This window comes from Nannospalax galili, unplaced genomic scaffold (genome assembly GCF_000622305.1).
Source record: "Nannospalax galili isolate Female #2095 unplaced genomic scaffold, S.galili_v1.0 scaffold330, whole genome shotgun sequence".
In the NCBI taxonomy this organism is placed as follows: Eukaryota; Metazoa; Chordata; class Mammalia; order Rodentia; family Spalacidae; genus Nannospalax; species Nannospalax galili.
In genome coordinates, this window is record NW_008329640.1 from 2,289,510 (window position 1) to 2,308,561 (window position 19,052).

Consider the following 19,052-nt stretch of genomic DNA (forward strand, 5'->3'; position numbering starts at 1 on the left):
CCTTTAATCCCAGCACTTGGGAGGCAGAAGCAGGTGGATCTCTCTGAGTTCGAGGCCAGCCTGGTCTACAAAGAGAATTCCAGGTCAGCTGGGGCTACAGGGAGACCCTGTCTCAAAAAGACCAAAAAAAAAAAAACAAAAAAACCTCAACTGTAACTTCAGTTCTGGGGGTTCTGATGCCCTTTTCTGGCCTCTACAGGCACTGCATGCATGTGGTGCACACACGCAGACAAAACACTATACATATAAAATACAAATAAACTTTCAAAAGAGTATAAATAAACTCTCCCTGTCCCCAGGGATGAAACATCAAATCTTTTTTCAGAGGAATAAGAGAGTTTATTCTGCAGCCAAACATGAGTGACTATAGACTGGGAACACAGATTCAGGTTATTGCAAATACAAATGAGGTGACAGTTTCATGAAGTTTGTATAGCAGCAGAACAAAAGTCATAAATCAAGTCACTTTTCAAATATGATGTTGGAAACAGGTAGGTGGTTACAGGGAAGTGGGGGCTGCTATATAGCTATCACATTAAACTGATAAATAACAACTCACTGTTATTCCCATAGATTAATGAATCTCTCAACTCTACCAGAGAAGTTTTCTTATGCAGCAGATGGTAATTAACACAGAAACCCACAACTGATCATTATGCAAAGAACAAGAGAATTCAGAGTGCTTATCTCTGAATAGGACACTTATATCAAACTTCTGCCTCCCAAGGCTCAGGGATCATTGTGGAAGAGACAGCAGAAAGACTGTAAGAGTCAAGGGAGAAAGTGCATGACCATAAGGAAATAGAGTCTTACAGTCTCCTAGGACCCTGCTCATATGAACCTTCAGCAACGGTATCAGCATGCAAAAGACCCATGCAAACTCAAACAGGCAAAAAGCCAGCATAGGCATGAGGAAGAGGTGAGAAACTCTAACCCAACTAAGGAAATTTTGGCAACTGATGGTTGCCAGGAGGGGCAGAGATGGGCTTTCAAGGATGGGACTTTTAGTAGGTTAACCAGGCGCCAGTGGATTGACCCACACTGTAGAACATTTGGGGACACAAATTAGACTCTCTCGCTCGCTCTCTCTCACTCTCTCTCTCTCTCCCTCTCTCTCTCTCTCTCTCTATATATATATATATATTAAATTGAGTGGGGGCAAAAGGGAAGGTGCAGATATGCGGCACGGGGCTCTATATTCTATCAAATTATATGAAAATGGCAAAAATTCAGTTAAAAACATCTTATTTATTTATCTGTGTGTGTGTGTGTGTGTGTGTGTGTGTGTCTACCACAGGACATGTGTAGAGGTCAGAGACAATAGGGGGAGTTGCTTTTCTCCCTCCGTGTTGTAGCTCTGAGGGACTGAATTTAGGCAATCAGGCTTGGCAGCAAGGCCTTTACTCACTGAGTCATGCCCCCACGGTAGGTTATTTTTGCAGATTTGCTTTCTTAGTTAATGTTATGCTAAAACTGATATTCAAGTCAGCTGCTATTCTCTGTACACTCCAAGGACAATGAGGGATCATCATGGTGCAAATGCCTCCTACGGTATGGCTCTGTGGAAAATGGGAATGGACTGCAGGAATGCTTTTTTTTTTTCTTTTTTTTTGGTTTCTCTGTAGCCACAGCTGGCCTGGCACCCGGTCTGTAGACCTGGCCAGCCTTGAATTCCCAAAAATCCACCAGTCTCTATCTCCTGAGTGCTGGGCGTAAGGGCGTGAACTACCAAGCCTGGATCAAGAAGGCTTTCTCATCCCTTTTTTTCAACCTTACATACCAGGTTTTGGGCTATGTGTCAGTGATTTCCCACATTAATTATTTTCACGTTGTCCTCTGTGGCCTCTTTTGTCTCTCATTACCATAGAGACCCAGTCTGTCTCAAGAAATGTCTTTTTTGCCTGTCTCTTGACCCAGGCACTCTATTTAAGTCCTCCTTCAGCTCTAAATTGTCTGCTGAATTAAATCTAAGCTCCTTGACCTTGATTTCTGGCACCTTCTCTAATTTGCTCCTTTTTAAATCCTCTTTTTAGAAATATTACATTCCTAGAGAAGAGTTTAAAGCACATCACTATTAACTCAAACATTAACTGCAAGAATATATTTGCACAGAACTTTAGAGTTAAATATAAACATATTTTCCTCTCACTGTTAGATCCCAGAGGCTGTCCTTGTAGGGCGGGATCAGCCATGCCTTCTATCCTAGTACTTAGCAGCTCCAAAGTGGGGCCGGTCGACATGCAGCAATATGTCCATTCTTTGGGAGGGGTCTTTTTTATTCCTGAGACAGGGTCTCCCTCTAGTTCCAGCTGGCATGGAACTCGCCCTGTACACTAAACTGGCCTTGAACTGCATCTGCTTCCCGAGTGCTGAGATTAAAGGAGCGTGTCACCACGGCCAGCTATATCCTATTTTGTACCATCACTAATTTGATAAACTCAGAGACCTCCTCCCTGTAAAGTCTATAAATGTAACGAATTTCCTTTGTTCAACGAGTTACTGTTGGATCTCCTATCCGAGTTTTCCCAGCTGCGAGTGGCCAGCGAGACTCTAATTCCAAGAACTACAAATCCCTGAGGGCCTTTCGGCGGTGACGACTGCGCAGTGAGCACTCCTTCGGTTCTGTTCCTTGTCTCCAAGAAAGACCGGCCGGGAGAAGTCGTGGCTTGCACCTGAAGAAGCGGAACACAGATGGTGCTGGAGGGCCTTTCGGCGGTGACGCCTGCGCAGTGAGCACTCCTTCGGTTCTGTTCCTTGTCTCCAAGAAAGACCTGCCGGGAGAAGTCGTGGCTTGCACCTGAAGAAGCGGAACACAGATGGTGCTCACCAGGTGGGTTGTTGATTTGGGTCTTCCATGGAAGGGTCTTGGAGTATCCATCCTTTTCTTTTCTCTGCCCGCACGGTGTGCAGAGCGACCTGGGCTCAGACCGTGACTAGGCGCTACCGCCTGCTTTCGTGGCGAGTAGGCCACTTTTCTAAGGGGCTTCTCGGATTGAAGTTCGCTGGGTACCCAGAGCTGAGAGCCAAGTCTTGGCCTCGCGCCGAGGAGCTCACGTGTGTTTGGTATATGCATCCGGCGGGTTTGGAGAGCGCTATGCCTCAGATGCACCGCGCAAGGCTAGTTTATCCCGGCTGAGCGACGCGCTCGGCACTTCAACTTTGGACCTTAGAATTTCTTTTATAGATAGAATCACCTCCGATTTTTGTTTTTCTTAGTTGTCTTGGTTCCCATATATAAAGAACTCCCAGCCTTTAAGAAAATGATGCTAAATGGAGATTTCAAAAAGTTGCATAACCCTAGGCCGCTCGGTAGCTGGTCTAAGTGGAAAAACTTTCCTTGCGAGCTCAGCAGGGAAAGTCAGGTTAGAGAGGATGTGAAGAAAGTAATCGTTTTAGGACACCAACTTGTACCTACTTAACACACCTCATTCTGTTTTTTTCCTGGTTTGTAACTATATGAATCCTAAAAATGTCTTGGTCACAGAAAAATTGCTGTTCATTGTCTTGCTTTGTCTAGAGGTTGTATAAACAGGGTATGTGTTTCTACTGCTAGGACGATGGGCTAGGAGATACACAGAAAACAGAGCCTGCTCCAGGAGGGGAGACAGGTGGATCTGTGTCTGAGGGTAACTGGATTTGTATAGCTAGTTTAAGGCCAGCCAGGGCTATGCTGTAAGAACTTGTCGAAGGAAAGAAGGAAAGAAGGAAGGGAGGGAGGGAGGGAGGGAGGGAAGAAAAGCACTGTCCTAGTTAGCTTTAACTGTCAATTTAACAGTAAAAGATTCTCAATTGAGGAACTGTCTAGATCAGATTGGCCTATGGCCATGTATGTAGGGGATTGTCTTGATTGCTTATTGATGTGGTTAAACCTAGCCCACTGTGCATGGTATCATTTGTGGCAGGTAGATGTGAACAGTATTGTAGGAAAGCTAGCTGAGCCATAAACTAGTCTGCTAGGCAGCAAGCAGGTTGTATGGCACATACCTCCTTCCTGCCTTCCTTCCCTCCTTGCAAACCAGCAAGTTTCTCTTTGCTCTTGTCTGTGGATGGGGTTTGACTAGCTTCATTCAAGTTCCTGCCCTGCATTTCAGCCTTGATGTCCTCAGTGATGGACCGTAACCTGGAACTGTAAGCCAAATAGTCCTTCCTTAAAGTTGCATTTTGTCATATAATTTTATCACATCAACAGAAGTGAAACTAGAACCAAAATAAGATTTGCTTACTTGTGTGGTACCTAGCCTTAATTTCAAAAAGATTAGAATGAGCTGTATAGGCTGAAGAGTTTTCTTTTAGTAAATGTTACAGGTAGTGGACATGTGAGGGTTCTCCAGGTGCAAGGCGCTGTGCTATAAATTAGGGTTGTGAGGGAAAAGGTGGAATTTGAAATGGATGCACAGGAACAAGGCAGGGATATAGATAGGGATATGGTGGGTATTGTATTTAACATAGCAGTGCCAAAATGGAGTCTCTGATGGCCAGTCTTGGGGACTACATAGCTTTCCCTTGGTCTTCATTGGTATGTTTTGTAATATCCCTTACAAAACCTGCAAATGTGACTGGGTGTGGTGATGCACCCTTTAATCCCAGCACTTGAGAAGTAGAGGCAGGCATATCTCTGTGAGACAGAGGCCAGCTTGGTCTACATAGTGAGTTCCAGGCCAGCTGGGGCTACAGAGAGACCCTGTCTCAAAAAGACAAAAAGCAAAACAAAACAACAGCAACAAAAAACCTGCAAATGTGAACAAATGTGTGTGATTCCATGAGCTATTCTAGCAAACAGAATCCAGCCCAAGGAAGGGGTGGTGGATGTTATATCACAGAGGCTGCCTTTGCAGAGGGGATCAGCTACACTTTATATCCTATCTATTATCTTCACTAATCTGCTATGTTCAACGACCTCCCTCACTTGTAAAGTCTATATATGTAAGGGGATTTCCTTTGTTCTGTGGGTTGTTGCTGGATCTTCACTGTATTCCAGCTTCCCCTTCTGTAGGTGACTGCCATTATTAATAACTTTTTTGTTTATTTGTTTGTTTGAGACAGGGTCTCCCTATAGCCCCTGCTGGCCTGGAATTCACTGTGTAGACCAGGCTGGCCTTGAACTCACAGAGATCCACCTGAGTTGCTTCCAGAGTGTTGGGATTAAAGGCATGCATGACCATGCCCAGTGCATGACTGCCTTTATTAAAGGACCTGATCACCTGAAATGTGTCTGCTGTGTGCATCTCTCTACTGAACCTGGAAAGAATTCTTCTTTTTTTTTTTTTTCTTTTTGAGACAAGGTCTCCCTGTAGCCCCAGCTGGCCTGGAACTCACTATGTAGACCAAGCTAGAGTCGAACTCACAGAGATCCACCTGCCTCTGCCTAAAGGTGTGTGCCACCACACCTGGCCCCTGGAGAGAATCTTTACTGTTTAAAACATTGGAGACCCCAGTTTGTAGCCAGTGGGACAAAAGTACTGGTGACCAAGACTTAACAATTGTCACCCGAAGTAGAGGTGGTCTTGTGAGGCTCTGGGAGCTGAATTGAATTAGAAGGCACCTAGCTGTAGTTTGTTGGATAATCACTTGTTGTTGGGTGTATGAGAAAAGTACACTCATCTGGTATTGTGTATTATGTTGATTATTCAGTGAGATGGTAGGGGAAATGTCTGTGTCTTTTATTCAGTATCTTCACAGAGCATCCATCCAGTAGGATAGAGAAACTGAGAAAAAACCAAATTGACCATCATTCAGATAAATGCTAGGAATAACTTAAAGGGTTAGAATGTGACTCAAAGATGTGACTCAAGATAGCTCAGTGGGTACAAAAGTACCTGCTGTGCTGAAGAGATGACCCAGTGGTTAAGAGAACTGGCTGCTTGTGCAGAGATTCAGGTTCAGTTCCCAGCTCCCACATGTCAGCTATCAACTGTCAGTAACTCCAGTTCCAGGGTATCTGACATGCTCTTCTGGCTTCTGCAGGCAAAGTATTCATACACATAAAAAATAAATAAATAAATCAAAAGAAAATTTTTGTTAAGTACCTTCTGCCAAACCTGACAACCTTAAGTTTCATCCCTGAGCCCCACATGATGGAAAGAGAGAATTGACTCCCTCAAGTTGTCCCTTGACTGCCATACGGCGCCATGCCTAGCACACATACCCTAAATTAAAATGTAATTTAAAAATTAAAAAAACTTTGGGGTACGGTGGCTGTTTTGGACAAGGTCGTAGAAAACAGCTCTAGGGTTGTATCATTCTACACTAAGGTGCAAACTGCTGAAAGATCTAGGGAAGAATTTTCTATAAAAGCTTAGAAAACATTCTTGAGGGGCTGGTGAGATGGCTCAGTGGGCAAAAGTGCTTGCCACATGAACCTGACAACCCATGTTCAGTCCCCAGAATGCACGTAAAGTGAACCAACTGCACAAGTTGTTCTCTGACCTTCACACATTCTCTGTAGCATACGTGTGTCAGCTCACACATGTGTACACTAATAAATTTTTATTTTGTATATTTATATTTTATTATTTTATGTGTGTGAGTATATTGCTTGCATGTATATAAGTGCACCTGCGTCATGCAATGCCTGTGGAGGTCATAAGAGAGCATTGGATCCCCCTGGAACTATTGGACGATTGTTAGCTGCTATGTGGGTGCCGAGATTTGAACCCAGGTCTGCAAGAGCAGCCAGTGCTCTTAACCACTGAGCAATCTCTCTAGTCCAGTTTTTTTTTTTAGAGAAAAACTGGGGCTGAAGAGATGGCTCAGTGGTTAAGAACACTGTTCTTGCAGAAGACCTGGAATTAAATCCCAGCACCCACATGGCAGCTAACAACTGTCTGTAACTCCAGTTCCAGGGAATCTGACAGCCTCTTCTGTCTTCCCTGGGCATTGCACAACACAGGTGCACTTACCTACATGCAGGCAATACACTCAAACACATAAAATAAAAATAATAAATAAAAATTTTTAAATGTTTAAAAAAACTGTTCTTGATCAATTTAGTACTTTTTAATTATTATTTTTTAAATGTGTATGTGTTATGCCTGAATGTAGGTAAGTGCACCAATGTCGTGCAGTGCTCTCAGAAGTCAGAAGAGGCTATTGGATCCCCTGGAACTGGAGTTACAGACAGCTGTTCGCTGCCATGTGAGTGCTGGGATTCGAACCTGGATCTTCTGCAAGAACAACCAGTGTTCTTAACCGCTGAGCCATCTCTCCAGACCCTATTATTTTTATTTTATGTGTATGAGTGTATTGCCTGCATGTATTGAGCACACCCGTGTTGTGCAGTGCTGTGGAGGTCAGAAGAGGGCCTCAGATTCCCCTAGAACTGGAGTTAAGGATGGTTCATAGCCGCCATGTGGGTGCTAGGAATTGAACCTGGGTCCTCTGCAAGAACAGTCAGTGCGCTTAACTGCTGAGCCATCTCTCCAGCCCTCAATTTAGTATTTTATGGTAATAGGAATGACAAATATAAAGGTTTTGACATGGCTGGTTTCAGTAAAGGCAAGAAGGCTGCAGTGATGTCAAGATAATGCGTGCAAGAGGCAGAGGGAATTTGTTCCTCTTACACACATTAAAGGAGGTCACTATCAGACAGACAATGCCTGGATAATTAGGGATGAAAGAAGCAGAAGATGTGATTCCTATCCTCGTTGGTCAGTCTGGCAAGAAGATAAGTAAATGAAGAGATGGTTACAGTCCAGTAAGATAAATGGTGTGCAAAGGGCTTGAAGAGTGGAGACAGGCAACTCAAGCTGGGAAATCATGGAAAACCTCCAGATAGTCAAATATTTATGGAACATGGATTGAACTAAACACTGCCAACTAGTTTAGTTGGAATGTTATTGTGTAATACACAAAAGTACCTTATGAGGTAGATCCTCTTTTACTTTTTAATGTGTATAGGTGTGTTGCCTGCATGTATGTAAATGCACCCATGTTGTACAGTGCTGTTGGAGGTCAGAAGAGGACATGAGATTCCCTGGAACTGAAATTACAGATAGTTGTTGGCTACCATGTGGGTGCTGGGAATCGAACCTGGGTCCTTTGCAAGAACAGCCAGTACTCTTAACTGCTAAGCTATCTCTCTGGTCCCTCCTTTTATTCTTGATGCCTAGAGGAAATTAACTTACATACTTGGCTTGTGTTTTCTTTTTTATCTGCCTCCTGGTTACATTCAATTCTAATTCTTGTTATTTTGTATCAACATTAAAATAGTTAAAGGTAAGGAGCATGAAAGTAGCAGTTTTGGGCATTGGAGGGGAAGAGAAGTGTAAGTCCAGGAAAGGCCTAGGGGGTAGCTATATCTATTTTTCCAGCACTGGAGTCTGAGGCTAGAGGATGGCAAGGTAGAGAGCAGCCTAGGCTACCTTGCTAGACCCTGTCTCAACAAATGAACAAACACAGCCAGGAAGGATTCTTAGGAAACCTTGTACTGGAGGTTGGCCCCTGGGTAATTAAGAATATTTACTTGATAACATAGTTAAGGAGTATAGAACCAGACAATACAATAGCTTGTCTGTTATGTAAACTATCTGTTCGTTTTTAATTCTGGACCATCTGTCCTGGTCATAGTCAGATGTTTTTACTCTATGTCCCTGAGTAATTTTTCTTTTCCACACATAAGAAAATGATTAATATTGAATAATTCCATTAATCATTGAAAAACCTGCTCCCCATTGATCAAAGGAAAATCATCTGACAGCTGAATTGCAACAGTCAAATGTAGGTTGTTTTTTATTCTGACTTTCCTTTTCCATAGCTTTTTACCTGCGCCGACTCAGCTCTCTCAAGACCAACTTGAAGCTGAGGAAAAAGCGAGATCTCAGAGATCACGACAGACCTCAGTGGTCTCCTTGAGAAGAAAGCCTCCCCCATACGGGTACCGGAAAGGATGGATACCTTGCTTGTTAGAGGTGAACCTGGACTGACATTACTTGTAAAATCCACTTAAGCCCTAGAGTGTGACTATTAACATCAGTGTGATGAAAATGGTCCTAAGTTCTTAAAAACCATTTTTTTCTTATCATTGGTTTGTGGTCATCAGAAAATCATCATTTTGCTTCTTGTTATGTCAAACTATTAAATTTGTACAAAAGGAACTAGCATACCCTTTACAAAAAGAGGAACTACAGCACATAAACAACAATGGGAAAGTAAGACGGATCAGATGGCTCATCAGCACATGGCACTTGCCACACAAACCTAACAAGATCCAAGTTTCCTTCCCAGAACTCAATGGAAGGAGAGAACCAACTCCTTAAAGTTGTCCTCACATGCATGCCCCCATTTACACATCACATACACTACTAACAATAAATGAAATGAGGCCGGGTGTGGTGGCGCACGCCTTTAATCCCAGCATGGAGAGGCAGAGGCAGGTGGATCTATGTGCGTTCAAGGCCGGTCTGGTCAACATAGTAAGTTCCAGGCCAGCTGGGGCTACAAGAAGACTGTTTCAAAAAGACCAAAAAAATTAAAATTTAAAAAAAAATTTTTTTTAATGAAATGAAATTTAAAAATTCTTTTTAAAGCAGGAAACAGAGTAGTTCTTACATTTGAGTTGTGTCCATTTCTCCCAACAACAGAAACTGGAGTTATAGACAGTTGTTAGCTACCAGTAGGTGCTGGGAACCAAACCTAGGTCCTCTGCAAGAGCAATCAGTGCTCTTAACCACTGAGCCATCTCTCCAGCCCCTCTTTGTGTGCTTTTTAAATATTCAATTTGAGAATTTAATACATGCCTAGTAACTGGATTAGATACACTTTAGGAACATAAGAGAAAAAACTATAGAGGACTCTGGGAGGTCCTTTCATACCTCTGGTTTGTCTCCAAAGAACTAGTGTTTTTGACAGCACATATTCTCTAATTATACTCAGAATCCTATACATTTATTCAATGTGTACCACTTTTCCTAATTCCAAGGACGCCTTGGATGATTGATAAGGATGATTGATCATCTTCCTTTATCTAGGGGAAAAAGTAAATCTTTCAGACTCAAATACTGTACTGAACATAAAGCAGCCTCCACTTTCCTCAAGCCTTTTTCTTCTCTCCACTATACATTCTCATTCCTGCACAGTTTTCCTCATTTCCTAAGGAATGCCCCATTAAACAATTGACTATATCATTCATTTTCCTTCCCAGTTACTTTTGTAGTGTCACTTTTTTACATGGTTATGACTTCTTCCCAAATGAGGACTCTTGCCTTTTTTCAGTCTCCTTCCAGGTGTGTTTATAGTGGGGGTTTTTGTGGGGGGGGTGTTTGAGACAGGGTCTCCCTGTAGCCCCAGCTGGCCTCAAATTCACAGAGATCTGCCTGCCTCTGCCTCCCAAGTGCTGGGATTAAATTGTGCACCACCACACCCAGTGTTTATAGTGTCTTTGAATGAAACATGTTGCTTGGCATGTTACCCAAAGCCATCTGTATTCTCGCTCCGTGTTTTGCATGCCTATACAACAGAGTTTGTAGGGTCTAGCAAATACCCCAGGGAGATCCTATTTTGCTCTAACTTATTTCCAGTTTGACTCTCCTGTGGTCTATGAATTCTAGGCCAGTCTTATTAAGGGATTTTTGTCTTTGTTCTGATACTGTAATTCGTGAGAAGCAGAGCAAGATTAAAAGACTATTAGGGGGCCTGGAGAGATGGCTCAGGGTTAAGAGTACTGACTGCTCTTGCAGAGGACCCAGGTTCGATTCCTAGCACCCACATGGCACCTACGAACCATCCTTAACTCCAGTTCCAGGAGAATCCAAAGCCCTCTTCTGACCTCCGCGGCACATTCACATACATGCAGGCAATACACTCATACACATTAAAAAAAAGAGAGAGAAAGAGACTATTAGGGAAGCTATAATGCCCTCTTAACTGGAACCAAAAGGTAGTGGGGTTGGCATTATATAATTGAGAAGCTTGGGGGCCGTTCTAGAGATTACAGAATAGGGGTGGCAGGCTTCATTTTACATACAAGATCTTTTCCTTTCAGCTTTATGAAATCTGGTGGCTGTTAGCTTTTTAAAAACATAATTGATTATCAAAGGTTTCATATGTCCTGGTAGAAAAGAACAGTTTATTTGGAAATCAAACTAAAATGGCCAGCTAATGTGGAAATGCCATGGATGCTTTGAGGGACGGACTGTTCTATGGGAGAAGGCATTTTGTTCTGGTTTCCAGAGTAAAAGCTATGATTTTCTGGCAAGCTTAATGACCACATAATGCTACAGCTACAGTTCTGAAGTGCTTATTATAGTTGAAGAACTCTAGCAAATCTGAGCATGTGTCAAATTGATGGTCTTGGTACAGGAAGCACTTTTCGTGGGAAGACTATTTTTGCCTAATTTACAAGAATATATCTCTTTTTGCTTTATTTTGTTGGTTTTCAGAAATTTCAGATCTCTCTTCAGCAGAGAAGCATATTGTGCCTAGGAATTCACATCTAAGAGCTAATGGAATATTGTATAAAAAATCGTATAATAATGAAAGTTTGTTTTTCAGTAAATATCCTCTTACTCATGAATTTCAAAAATTCTTTTTCCAAAATTCTTGGTAGTGCAAGCTGAGTATGCCTCCTTATCTAAAACTCATAGAACCAAAAGTAGTTGAGATTTTGAGGGTTTGGGGGTTGGGGATGGTGGGTTTTGTTTGATTTGGTTTGGTTTGATTTTGGAATATTTGTGAGGACTTTCTTGATTTAAAATTTTTGGTGTATCATGTCAGTCAGTGCTCAAAGTCTTAGATTGGTTTTTTGCTTTGTTTTGTTTTTTAACTAAAAGAAAGGTATTTCAAGCGGGTTAAAAAGAAGAAAAACTTGAGGCTTGGGGAGATGGTTCAGTGGGTAAGAGTGCGTGCTCTAAAAGTATGAGGACCTGAGTTCAAATCCCCAGCACCCACATAAAAGCCAGGCATGAGGGGCTAGAGAAATGGCTCAACAGTTAAGATCACTGATGTTCTTGCAGAAGACCCGATTCAAATCCCAGCACCCACATGGCAGCTAACAACTATCTGTAACTCCAGTTCCAGGGGATCCAATGGCCTCTACTGCCCTCCACGGACATTGCACGACACGGGTGCACTTACTTGCATGCAGGCATACCACTCATACACATAAAATAAAAATAATAAATATTTTTTTAAAAAGCCAGATATGGCTGCACATGCCTGTAATTCTAACATTTGAGGAGTAGAGACAGATGGATCCCAAGTGCTCACCAGCCTGCCTAGCCAAAACAACCGCAAACTTCCATATTTAGTAAAAGGCCCCGTCTCAAGGCAATAACAGAAAGAACAATAGAAAAAAGATACATAATGTGCTGTCCTAGCCTCTTTGTGCATGCAGATAGGCCCACGTACAATTGCACACTCATATGTACCATACACACACAATACCACATGCATATGGGCGCACGTGTGTGCGCGCACACACACACACACACACACACACACACACTCACTCAAAAGACAAAGCTTTTTGGAATCTAAATATCTGGGTTCAAGTCTTGCATATATGCTAGCCACGAGACCTTGGGAAATCTATTTTTATTCATTTATTTTATTAGGCAGGGTCTCACTGTGTAGCCGTGGCTGAGCTGGAACTTGCTCTGTAGGCCAGGCTGGCCTCAAACTCAGAGATCCTCCTGCCTCTGCATCCCCAGTGCTGGGATTAAAGGCAAGCACCACCACGCCTGGCACATTTAATTTTTTCGGGGGGTGTTCTTTTTGAGACAGGGTCTCCCTGTAGCCCCAGCTGGCCTGGCACTCACTATGTAGACCAGGCTGGCCCTGAACTCACAGAGATTCGCCTGCCTCTGCCTCCCGAGTGCTGGGATTAAAGGCATGCACCACCACCCCCAGCTACATTTAATATTTTTAAGCCTGAACTTTCCATATGAAAATAGAAGAATGCTAAAGAATTGGAAGAGTTAAGTCAGGTAATATGAGTTATATTTTGTAAATGACAGTAAGCAAGTATTACTAAATATTAAACTGAATCTTAACCTCAAAGTGTTATCTTTTAAGAATATTAAACTTTGACAGACTGTTGGCATAACATCGGCAGAACTATAGAAATTGCAGTTCTGTTTGTAATTCTATATAATCACTGTTACAGATGTGAGTCTGGCATGGTTGTGCGCATCTGTAATCCCAGCTTAAGTAGGAGGATCACTTGAGCTCAGGAGTTGGGGGCCAAAACAGGTCAGCATAGGGAAAGCTGTCTTTAACAAAGTGTGTGCATATTTGTGCACATGTATGCATATACATACATAAATACATATACATACAGTCTTTGGGCTGGTAATATGCCCAGTGGTAGAATGCTTGCCTAGCATATTCAAGTGATATAGGAATATTGGAGTGTCTCTGAGAGCAACAGAGCCTTTCTTGACTTTTGGTGAGCTTGGATAGTTGAGGGGAGGGTTGGTTGGCTAGGGTCCCAGAGTATCAGTGGCCACCAAAACTGCCCCAAGCCAGTGGCTTTCAGCTCATGTCTCATGAATTTTAAAGAATGAAATTCGTGACTAGAGAGGGTAAGTTTTAGAAAGAAATGTTTTATTATAGGGAGCTTAAGAGAAAAAAGAAAGGCAGCATTCTTGTACAGCCGAAAAGATCCTCAGGAGTGGGATACCATTGAAGGCCACTGTCTTGTAGTTAATAAGGTTTTGCGGGACTGAGACATGGGGAGGAGAGGAAGCTCTGCAGTCCACTGTCCATTGAAGGTGTCCAGGGACCTCCAAGTTTCTGTCATATCCTCTCTATGGTTTCCAGGAAAGAGTTACTCCTTTAGCGGAAAAGAGACGGGAAACCAGACCTCATTTTTAGGCTCCCAGGCAAGAAGGAAGTCGCCAACAGGCCGAAGGACATTTCCAGCTTCACTTTGGAGTCTGTTTATTTTAATACTGCCAGGCAGTTTCCCTCTCCTTTTTTTTTTTTTAAATTTATTATTTTTGTTTTATATGTATATGTGTATTGCTGCATGTAGGTAAATGCACCCATGTTGTGCAATGCCCACGGAGGTCAGAAGAGGCTGTCAGATCCCTGGGACTGGAGTTAGTTGTTAGCAGCCATGTGGGTGCTGGATTTCGAACCCGGGTCTTCTGCAGAACAGTGTTCTTAACTGCTGAACCATCTCTCCAGCCCCCCTCACCTTTTTTAAAAAAATATTTATTATTGGGGCTGGAGAAATGGCTCAGTGGTTAAGAACACTGGTTGTTCTTGCAGAAGACCCGGGTTCAAATCCCAGAACCCACATGGCAGCTGACAATTGTAACTCCAGTTCTAGGGGATCTGACAGTCTCTTCTGTCCTCTGCGGGCATTGCACAACATGGGTTCACTTACACACATGCAGATAATACACACATACACATAAAATAAAAATAATAAATAAAATATTTTAAAAATACATTATTTTTATTTTATGTGTATGAGTGTATTGCCTGCATGTATGTAAGTGCACCCGTGTCATGCAGTGCCCATGGTGGTCAGAAGAGGGTGTTGGATTCCCTTGGAACTGGAGTTATATATGGTTGTTAGCCAGTATATGGGTTCTGCGAATCAAACCTGGGTCCTCTGTAAGAACAGCCAGTGCTCTTAACCGCTGAGCCATCTCTCCAGCCCAAGTCTTTGCTTTATAGTAGACATTCAGTTTAGTTTTTTTCTTGCCATGTATATCCCAAAGACTGTTTTTATCTCTTTGTCCATTAAGTGTCAACTCCACAAGAGCAGGATCTGAGTTTCCTTAATTGCTGTATCACTAGCATCTAGCATAGATTCAATATTACGTGTTGCAGGAATACATCTTGAATCTCCACTTACTGCTAAATCTTGTTTATTTCTTTACTTTTGATATACAGGATTTTGGAGATGGAGGTGCTTTTCCAGAAATCCATGTGGCCCAGTATCCACTGGATATGGGGTGAAAGAGAAAAATGTCAAATGCACTGGCCACTCAGGTGGATCCTGAAGGGCAAATTAAATATGATGCAATTGCTCAACAAGGACAGTCAAAAGACAAGGTAGTGTCTTTGGTGTTTTCTTCTCGTTGATACCTCTCTTGAGACTTTTTAATTAAATTTGGGGGAAATGATAAATCCCTTGTGATTTGGGTTGAAACTGGAGGGAGAGCACCTCCTTCCCAACACAAGGAGGGAGAGCACCTGCTTCCCAGCACAAGGAGGGAGAGCACCTGCTTCCCAGCACAAGGTGGGAGAGCATTTCCTTCCCAACACAAGGAGGGAGAGCACCTGCTTCCCAACACAAGGAGTGAGAGTACCTGCTTCCCAACACAAGGAGGGAGAGCACCTGCTTCCCAACACAAGAAGGGAGAGCACCTGCTTCCCAACACAAGGAGGGAGAGCACTTACTTCCCAACACAAGGAGGGAGAGCACCTGCTTCCCAACACAAGGAGGGAGAGCACTTACTTCCCAACACAAGGAGGGAGAGCACCTGCTTCCCAACACAAGGAGGGAGAGCACTTACTTCCCAGCACAAGGAGGGAGAGCACCTGCTTCCCAACACAAGGAGGGAGAGCACTTACTTCCCAGCACAAGGTGGGAGAGCACCTGCTTCCCAACACAAGGAGGGAGAGCACTTACTTCCCAGCACAAGGTGGGAGAGCACCTGCTTCCCAACACAAGGAGGGAGAGCACTTACTTCCCAGCACAAGGTGGGAGAGCACCTGCTTCCCAACACAAGGAGGGAGAGCACTTGCTTCCCAGCACAAGGTGGGAGAGTATCTCCTTCCCAACACAAGGAGGGAGAGCATCTGCTTCCCAGCACAAGGCCCTGGGCTTGACCCCAGCTCCAAAAGGAAAGTAGCTATGAAATGTTCTTAGATTAACATCAGTGACCAAAGATGACATTCTGACTATTCTCTACAAATTGATAGTAGCTGCTTTGGGTGGGGGTGGGGGTAGGAGGGAACTTTGTTTTGGTTTTCTTTGTCGAAGTAAGGGGGGTTGGGGTTGAGGCAGCCCTACAGCCCCAGCTGGCCTGGAACTTACTATGTAGATCAGGCTGGCCTAGAAGTAGGTCCTGCATTCTTGGGTAGTAGTTTCATGCTTCTTCTAGGAATCTGGGGAGGAGAGATGAGGAGTTCTGACAGGTGAACCAGGTATCTTCTGCTAGGGGCTGATGAGGAACCAAATATCTAGGCTAGAGGACATGTGTTCTGAGATGGATGTAGGTTCCCCCTGACCCTTGCCCCCGGAATTCGGGAGACAGGGTCAGTAGATGTCATTTTGTTTGGTCATTTGTCAAGCTGATTTTCCTTCACATATACTTGTAGAGTTCTTACATAGATGCATACCTTATTTACTTTCTGTGTGTGGTACTAGGGATCCAATGTCTAGGGTGTATTTGTGTGTATACTAAGCTTGGGCTGTACCACTGTACATCCCAGCTCCTATTTTAATAGATCATTTGGATATAAGACAAACTCCTTTGTCCCAGATTAAACAAAAACTAGCATTTGCAATGTAGATTTTGGATCTTACAAAGTAATCCAAAAACCAGAATAAAAGTTTCTTAAAATAATCTCATCATAAAGCAGCTATACTCAGAGCCAAGGAACTATTTTTAATATGGCTTACTTTCTGGGTTTGGGGGTTTTGTTTGGTTGGATTCATTTGGTTTTTTTCTTTTTTTGGTCTTTTGAGACAGGGTTTCCCTGAACCCCCAACTGGCCTGGAACTCACTATGTAGACCAAGCTGGCCTTGAACTCACAGAGATCCACCTGCCTCTGCCTCCCGAGTGCAGGGATTAAAGATATGTGCAGCTATATAGTTGTTTTTTAAATTACAGAAGTAGTGCTGGGCATGGAGATACACACATTTAAGTGCCAGCACTTACAAGGCTGAGGCAGGAGAGTTGCAAATTAGAGGCCAGGGTGGACTATATATATATTCTTGCCTGAATTTCTCTTATTTTACTTGCCAGGGGTAACAGCTGTTACTGCAATGATACATCTCTTTCCAGAATTTTATTGGGGATTAGACATTTAAAACTGAACTGTGTATTTTTGAGGGCTTTTTTTTAATGTTTGATTATTTTTATTTTAGGTCTATGAGTGTTTTACCTGGATGCGTGTAAGTGCACCACAAGTGTGCTATACCCACAGAAACCAAAAAAGGGTGTTGGATCCCTGGAACTTTAATTATGGATGGTTGTTAGCCTCCATGTGGATACTGGGAATCAAACCCAAGTCCTCTGGAAGAACAGCAAGTGTTCTTAACCACTGAGCCATCTCTTCAGCCCCTAAATTGTGTATTTTTAGATGTCAGTATGTGACCAAATACTCTCTAAAGCAATGTTCCTTGCATAATTAAATCCTTATAATAGCATTTGTTTATAATGTAACCACTAGAACAGGTCCCAAAACTGGTAATTTAGAGAAGTATCACTCTTAGGTTCACACAACACTTGATTTTTGTTTTGTTTTTACTAAAGGTAGATTTGTTTTGGAATGCACTGAATAATTCAACATTAACTTTTGATACCTATTATAACCACTACCCTTTTTAGGGGGACACTTCTTGACACACATTGATAATAGAAAACTGGGAAGAAAAGTTTCTTAGAATACACTTTGATAGAACTCTGAACTTCAATGACATCTTAAAAACCATAGTATATAAATTTTTCCTTCTGAAATAGTTTCATGGAAAGTGTAATAGGAATATAATAGTACTTAAATGAATACCTTTAACCCCTCCGTAAGACTCTAACAACTTTAGCCTGACCCTGATCAATGATGTTATTAACTTGTTTATATGACTATATAACATATAATCCACATCGAGGCTTATCCTCAGTCCAGTTCTTTGTCTATACAGTAATAAGAATTACCTGCTTTAGGGCTGGAGAGATGGCTCAGCAGTTAAGAACACTGGCTTTTCTTGCAGAAGACCCAGGTTCAAATCCCAGCACCCACATGGCAGCTAACAACTGTCTGTAACTCCAGTTCCAGGGGATCCAACAGCCTCTTCTGTACTCCACGGGCATTGCACAACACGGGTGCACTTACACGGGTGCAATACATGAATACACATAGAATAAAATAATGAATAAAATATTTTTTAAAAAAAGAATTACTTGTTTTGCAGATGAGTTACTGCTTTCTATTTATTTATTTAGAGAGAGGTCTTACAGTGGAGCCCTGACTGGTTTAGAACTCTCTAGACCAGGCTGGCCTTGAGTCACAGAGATCTGCCTGGCCTACATGCCCAGCCCTGCTTTCTCTTTATGGTAAAGCTCTTTTATGCTCCTATCATCAAGGGTACAGTGTGGTTTTCAGATGGTGCTCCCCAACCACATTACCTCTGGGATATGCTGTTTCTTCAGCACATTTGGTTCTCAGGCTGTAAAAATTTGGGGTTTTACAGTTAATTACCACCAATTCCTGCTCTTCAGATATCCTTCACTCTGCCTTGAGATACTGGAAACTTATGGATGCTCATTTAAAGGGTTATTAACTTTGGAATACCCAAATAAGAAGCAGCAAATGGCTCTTGTGAGCTAAATTAGTATTGAGACTTCATATTGAACATATATGATTACCAGGGAGCCATTTACTTAGAATCTCTGCCTATAGTAATTGCTTCCCAAATGTGGTTAACTCTTCATAATCTCAGTATTATCCACAGTGTTAGATAATTTTCAAATTATGATGGTATAGATTTTTCTATCCCAAAAAGAAAAAAGAATTTTGAGGTCAGTTACTAGTCATGTGATCTTAATGATTTTAATGGGCCTCACTCTTCTCATTAGCATGAACTTCAGAATCCCTTATAAAATGAACATTTATAAAGGATGTTATGCTGGATAGCTTTAGTGTCAACTTGATGCGCCTGGGTTGAGGGAGCCTCAGTTGGAGAGTTGCCTCTATTGGACTGGCCTGTGGCCATGTCTGAGGGGCATCTTCTTGATGAGTGATGTGGGAGCAAGCCAGTAAGCAGCATTCCTCGATGGCCTGTGCTCCAGCTCCTGCCTCCAGGTTCCTGCCCCCAGTTCCTACCTTGGGCTCCCTGATGAACTGCAACCTGGGAGATGTAAGCTAAATAAAC

At 42.6% G+C, this 19,052-nt stretch overlaps 1 pseudogene; it reads left to right on the plus strand.

The window, feature by feature from the left end:
• The first annotated feature begins 2,720 nt into the window (after positions 1 to 2,720).
• LOC103739438 overlaps positions 2,721 to 19,052 on the plus strand; it is a 31,297-nt pseudogene continuing 14,965 nt past the window's right edge.